Below are 7,306 nucleotides of genomic sequence, written 5' to 3' on the forward strand. Positions count from 1 at the left end.
ACATAACAAAATGACAGCAACAAATTCAAACTTATCAAATATTACACTGAATGTTAATGGATTAAATGCACCACTCAAGAGATGGAGACTTGCAGATTGGATAAGAAAACAAAACCCACCAATACGCTGCCTACAAGAGTCACAATTTAGAGATAAAGACAAAAATAGACTAGCAATCAAAGGTTGGAAAAAGATATATCAAGCAAATGGCAACTGTAAGAGAGCAGGAATGGCAATATTAATTTCAGATCAAATTGACTTTAAGACAAAAACCACTATACGAGAAAAGGAAGGACATCATATAATAATTAAAGGATCAATTGAACATGAAGATATAACCATAATAAATATGTATGGACCCAAAGAAGGAGCCACAAAATACATAAATCAGACATTAAAAGAGTTGAAAAGCCAAATAGATGAAGCCATAGTCATAGTGGAGACTTTTATATAACAATTTCAATGAAAGCTAGAACAACTGGAAAGAAATTAAACAAAGATGCAGAAGAGCTGAACAATACAGTCCACCAATTGGCCTTATAGACATCTATAGAGCACTTCACCCAACAGCAGCACAACATACATTCTTATCCAGTGCACATGGAACATTTTCCATGATAGACAATATGTTAGGTCACAAAGCAAGCCTTAATAAATTTAAAAGCATCGAAATACTGCAAAGCATCTTCTCAGATCATAATGCTATCAAATTAGAAAACAACAATAGGAAGATCAACTGGAAAAGAGTAAACACATGGAAACTGAACAGTACCCTCCTTGAGAAAGAATGGTAAGAGAAGAAATCAAAACTGAAATTCAAAAATTCCTTGAATCAAATGAGAATGAAAACACAACATACCAAAATCTTTGGGACAAAGCAAAAGCAGTGATGAGAGATCGATTTATAGCAATAAATGCACACGTTAAAAAAGAAGAAAGAGCTAAAATAAACACTTTATACCAACATTTCCAAAAATTAAAAAAAAAGAATAGCAAGAAAAGCCTACAGTCACCAGAAGAAAGGAAATAATCAAGATTCGAGCAGAAATCAATGAAACAGAAAATAGAAGGGCTATAGAAAAAATCAACAGTACCAGAAGTTGGTTTTTTGAAAAGAACAATAAAATTGACAAACTACTGGAAAATTTAACAAGGGAAAAGAGGGAGAGAATTCAAATAACACAAATAAGGAATGAAATGGGTGACATCACAACAGAATCATCTGAAATAAAAAGGATAGCATCAGGATACTATGAAGAACTGTATTCCAACAAATTTGAAAATCTGGAAGAAATGGACAAATTTCTACAAATGCTACTTATCTAAATTAATACAGATTGATGTGGAAAAGTTGAACAGGCCCATCACAAAAGAAGAAATTGGACAGCTCATCCAAAAATTACCAACTAAAAAAAGTCCTGGCCCAGACGGTTTCACCAGAGAATTCTACAAAATATTCAGAGAAGAACTGACACCAATCCTACTCAAACTATTCCAAAACATAGAAAAAAATGAAATTCTCCCTAACTCATTTTATGAAACAAGCATAACCTTGATACCAAAACCAGGCAAAACATCACTCAAAAGAAAAACTACTGACCAAAATCCCTCATGAATTTAGATGCAAAAATATTCAACAAAATCATAGCCAATAGACTGCAACAACATATCAAGAAAATCATTCATCATGAACAAGTGGGGTTCATATCAGATATGCAGGGATGGTTCAACATTAGAAAAACAATCAACATCATCTACCACATAAATAAAACAAAGAACCACATGATCATATCAATTGGTGCAGAAAAGTTATTTGATAAAATCTAACACCCATTCCTGATCAAACTCTCAGCAAAATAGGAATAGAAGGGACATTCCTCAACATAATAAACGGCATTTATGCAAAACCAACAGCCAACATTATTCTCAATGGAGAGAGACTGAAACCATTCCTCTTGAGAACAGGAACCAGACAAGGATGCCCACTATCACCACTTCTATTCAACATTGTACTGGAAGTCCTAGCCAGGGCCATAAGGCAAGAAAGGGAAATCAAAGGCATCCAAATTGGCAAGGAAGAAGTCAAACTATCCCTATATGCTGAGGATATGATCCCATACCTAGAAACCCCAAGAGACTCAATAATCTACTGGAACTAATTGAGAGATTTAGCATTGTGGCAGGATATAAGATCAACATCCAAAAATCAGTTGGATTCCTCTCAACCAGGAAAGAGATTGCTGAATAAGATATAAGGAAATCAATACCATTTACAATAGCTAACAAAAAAATAAAATACTTGGGAATAAATCATACCAGGGACACAAAATACCTGTACAAAGAAAACTATAAAAAACTACTTCAAGAAACCATAAGAGAGCTACATAAATGGAAGAACATCCCATGCTCATGGATATGAAGATTGAACATTGTGGAAGTGTCATTTCTACCCAAAGCAATCTGTACGTTCAATGCAATCCCAATCCAGATCCCATCAACATTCTTTAGGAATATGGAGAAAACAATCATTAGCTTTATAAGAAAAGGAAAGAGACCTCAGATAAGCAAAGCACTATTGAAGAAGAAAAACAAAGTAGGAGGTCTCACACTGCCAGATCTCAAAATCTACTATACAGCCACAGTAGTCAAAAGTGCCCAGTATTGGTTTAATGACAGATACATAGACCAATAGAATAGAATTGAGAACCCAAAAATAAATCCATCGACCTATAGTCAGCTGATCTTTGACAAAGTGCCAAAATCCATTAAATGAGAAAGAGAATGTTTGTTTAATAAATGGTGCTGGCAAAACTGGAGTTCCATTTGCAGAAAAATGAAACAAGATCTGTACCTCACACCATACACAAATATGAACTCCAGATGGATCAAAGACTTACATGAGAAACCCAAAACTATGGAGTTCCTCAAAGAAAATCTAGGTAAATTTCGGAGCCCTAATATATGCCATGGGAGCTCTGGTAGCATAGTGGCTACGGCATTTGACTGCTAACCAGAAGGCTAGTGGTTCAAATCCACCAGCCATTCCTCAGAAGAAAGATGGGGCAAGCTTGTTCTGTAGTGATACTGCCTTGGAAACCCAAGGAGGGGTCGCTATGAGTCGGGTCCGACTCGACGGCAAACAACAACAACAATATATGCCATAAATAGACTATCAAGCATAACTCAAAATGCACAAACAGCAAAAGAAAAAACAGATTATTGGGGCCTTCTAAAAATTAAATGTTTATGTGCTTCCAAAGACTTCTCCAAAAGAGTCAAAAGAGAACTTACAGATTGGGAAAAAATATTTGGTAATGACCTATCTGACAAGGGATTTATCTCTAGCATTTATAGAAAATTCCAATACCTCAATAACAAAAGACAAACAATCCAATTAAGAAGTGGGCAGAAGACATGAATAGACAGACACTTCACCAAGGAGGATATTCAAGCGCCCAACAAACATATGAAGAAATGCTCATGATCATTAGCTATTAGACAGATGAAAATCAAAACAACAATGAGGTACCATCTTGCTCCAGCACTAGTAGCAAAGTTCAACAAGGCAGAAAACAACAAATGCTGATGAGGCTGTGGAGAGATTGGGACTCTCATTCACTGCTGTTGGAACTGTAAAATGGTACAACCATTGTGGAAAGCAGTATGACGATTCCTTCAAAAGTTGTAATTAGAAATACTATTTGACTCAGCCATTTCATTACTAGGTATATGCTTTAAAGAAGTGAGAGCCATGACAAGAACAGGTACATGCACACCCATGTTCATCGCGGCACTATTTACAATAGCCAAAAATGGAAACAACCTAGGTGTCCATCAACTGAGTAATGGATAACCAAGCTATGGTACATACACACAATGGAATACTATGCAATGCTTAAGAATAATGTAGAATCTGCAAAACACCCCATAATGTGGATGAATTTGGAGGACATTATGCTGAGTGAAATAAGTCAATCACAAAAGGACAAATGTTCTATTAGTCCGTTATTGTAAAAGTTAAAGAAAGGTTTATCTATAGAAGGAAATTTTCTTTGTTGGTTAACAGGAGGGGGAGGGGAGGAGAGGGATTGCTGTTAGATAGATAGAGATAAGTATTGATTTGGGTGAAGGGAAGGGCAATGTACCAAATGTGAGTGACCAGTATGGCGGCATAGAAGAAGAGAAAGACATGGGAGGTACAGACAACAAAGATGAACCCTTTTGCACAAACAGTACTGCATTGTCAGTGAAGGCAAACATGATTATATGGATGGATAGATGGGTGGACAGGCTGAACTATTAGGTATGTCTATGAAAGGGGGAGTGTATCCAAGAACATGTATAAGGTTGGCAGACAATGGTTCTATAAGTTAATGTGAATGATCAGAATTTACAGTAGAGCTGACAAGGGGCAAGGTTGTGATCACTGCTTGGTCACAGCCAGCTACCCAGAGGGATTGAGTAGTTGAACCTGTGGGCTTGGGACCATAGTCACAGGGGACATCAAGCTCAACTGGCATAACATATTATACAAAAGATTGTTCCACCTCCTACTTTGTCGAGTAGCAACTGGGATCTTAAACACTAGCAAGCTGCCATCTAGATTCAATGATGGGTCTCTCTTCTTCCAGAGAAAAGAAGAATGAAGAAAACCAAAGTTCATGGAAACAATTAGTCCTAGCGATCTGCAGCCTGTACAATTATGAGACCAGAAGAACTAGATGGTGCCCGGCTACCACAGTCATCCACTTGGAAACAGATCTATGTAGGATATCCTTGATAGAGAGGGAGAACAATGTGGAACAAAACTCAAAATCATTTGGAGAAAAAAAAAGGGGGACAGTGGGGACCAGGTTTTCTGGTCCAATAGAGCCTGGTGGAACCACTGAAACTATGGCCCCTAGCTGCCCTTCAGGTCTGGAATTGAACCCACACCTCTGGTTTCCAGCCAAACAAAAGACAGACATATGAGTTGAACATTTTCCTCAAGTAGATACACTCCTTGGAGAGAACAATCATGGGAGAAAGAAGGGCTGCTTATGCAGAGGGAGATAGTTCAGGGAGCAGGAGTGCATGGAGGGATGGACACTGGAAAGAGGTAACTATGAGGAGGAAGTGGAAGGGAAGCTGTTGCATTGTGGTAAACTATGGTCGATGGCATGAGACAAAGTGTATGTGAACTGCTGTATGGAAAGTGAATTTGCTCTGTAAATCTTCACTCAAATAACAATAAAAAAAAGAAAATTAATATATAGAAAACAATAGCTTTTCCATTTGTAAACAACAAGAAGAACGTATAATGGAAAAATATCTCTTTTGATATAATTTTTTAAATGACAAGCTATCTTTTAATAAAATTAACAAAATTACACAATTTAGATCTAAAAGAGTCAACAAAACATTTGAACACATAAGAAGAAATACTCTGGTTCAGAACAGGAAGACTATTTGTCCAGATATCAATTTTTTCTAATTTAATGTGACCCCAATAATAATTGATTTTTTTTAATTGACAACCATAAGCTAAAGTTCATTCAAAAAATAAACAAGAAAATAACCAAGAAATGTTTGAAAAAAGACAAATCATGATGAGGTAGCCCTATAATTTATTAAGCTATATTACAAAAGCTAGAAAAATGTAAGAGTGTGTTACAGAATCACAACAGATATAATGGAAGACAAATAAAATTATATACGTATAAAACTTTGTATTAGATACATATCATAATTAAAATAAATGGGAGAATTATGAATTATGCGATAAATGTTTGGAGTACAAAGTAGCCAGTGAGAAAGGGGAGGGGGATTTTTCCATGTCTTACATCTTACACTTAAATATATTTCAAATGGATCAAAAATTTAAATTTAAAAAGAATCATTTGTTAGTATATGTGGAAGAAAAGTATACTGCACAAGGAAAAGTGTTTTATGATATGGGAGTGAAAAAGACTGGTCCAATTATAATAGACAATCCAAAAGCCCAAAATTTGATAAATTTTATTATATTAAAAACAATTTATAAATGTAAAGAACATAAATAAATCATAGCTTTAGGTTGTCCTAGGTTTTTCCCTAATTTGAGAGTCTTGCAACTCTGTGAAGGAGGCAAAGTCTCTCTCTCTACTAAAGGACTCAGGGTCCAGTGTTCCAGCCAACTAAAGGACCTTGGGGGACTGTCACTCGCACTACCACCATGCCCAACTTCTCTGGCAATTGGAAGATCATCTGATTGGAAAACTTAGAGGATTTTCTCATAGCGTTGGGGGTGAAGGTGATGCTGAGAAAGATCGCTGTGGCTGCAGCATCCAAGCCAGCAGTGGAGATCAAACAAGAGGGAGATACTTTCTATATCAAAACCTGTACCACCGTGCATACCACTGAGATTACCTTCAAGTTCAGTGAAGAGTTTAGGGAGCAGACTGTGGACCGGAGACCCTGTAAGAGCCTGGCAAAATGGGAGAATGATAACCAACTGGTCTGTGAACAGAGGCTTCTGAAGGGAGAGGGTCCCAAGACCTACCAAACCAGAGAACTGAAAAATGACGGAGAGTTGATCCTGACCATGACAGCAGATGACATTGTATGCATCAGGGTCTATGTACGAGAATGAGTGGCCATGGGTCCAAGATGCTTGAATCTATCACAACCTCATGCTCACCACCCTGCCCCCATTGTCTCCTATCCCTCCCTTCTAGGCTAGCACTTCCCTCACTCTGGCACTTCTGGGAGTTCCTGGGATGTGTGGTGTCTGCTTTCTTTGACGCCTTTTCCCATTTCCATACCACCAAAGAGGGATGGATTGCAAGAGCCCAGATCACCCACTCTGGAATCACTCACCCTTCCCCAAGTCAGCAATCCTAGCCCCAAACTACCCCTAAGTATGGTCCCCTTTCTCTTTCTAATAAGGTACCTAAGGATCAGAGTTAGCAAGACTGGCCCTCTGGCTTTTGCTCTTTGTCCCTGTAGCCTACAAAGTTTAGAATATGTATTTTGTTAACTTTATTAAAATGTTAAAAAAAAAAATCAAAGCAAAAATGATCAATTGCAAAACATTTCACAAATAGCATCATCAATAATTGTTTGCTCAATATGAAAATAGCTTCCACTATTCAATAAGAAAAATGAATAGCAACAAAGTGGGAAAGTGGAAAATTTATAAATTTTTGCTTAAAATAAGGGACTTAAATCTCACTAATACAAGAATTCCAAATGAAAGGCTCAAAAATGATTGGACCTTGTTTAAAGGTTACAGGAGTTAACATAATGAAGCTTCCAAATGCCAAATATGGGACTATTTGAACAACAA

At 37.0% G+C, this 7,306-nt stretch overlaps 1 pseudogene; it reads left to right on the forward strand.

Annotated features, from left to right (window-relative positions):
- The first annotated feature begins 6,193 nt into the window (after positions 1–6,193).
- Positions 6,194–6,610, forward strand: LOC103201743 (annotated as a pseudogene).
- The last annotated feature ends 696 nt before the right edge of the window (positions 6,611–7,306 follow it).

Source organism: Orycteropus afer, unplaced genomic scaffold, assembly GCF_000298275.1.
Source record: "Orycteropus afer afer isolate SDZICR_OR568_19922 unplaced genomic scaffold, OryAfe1.0 scaffold00163, whole genome shotgun sequence".
NCBI lineage: Eukaryota > Metazoa > Chordata > Mammalia > Tubulidentata > Orycteropodidae > Orycteropus > Orycteropus afer.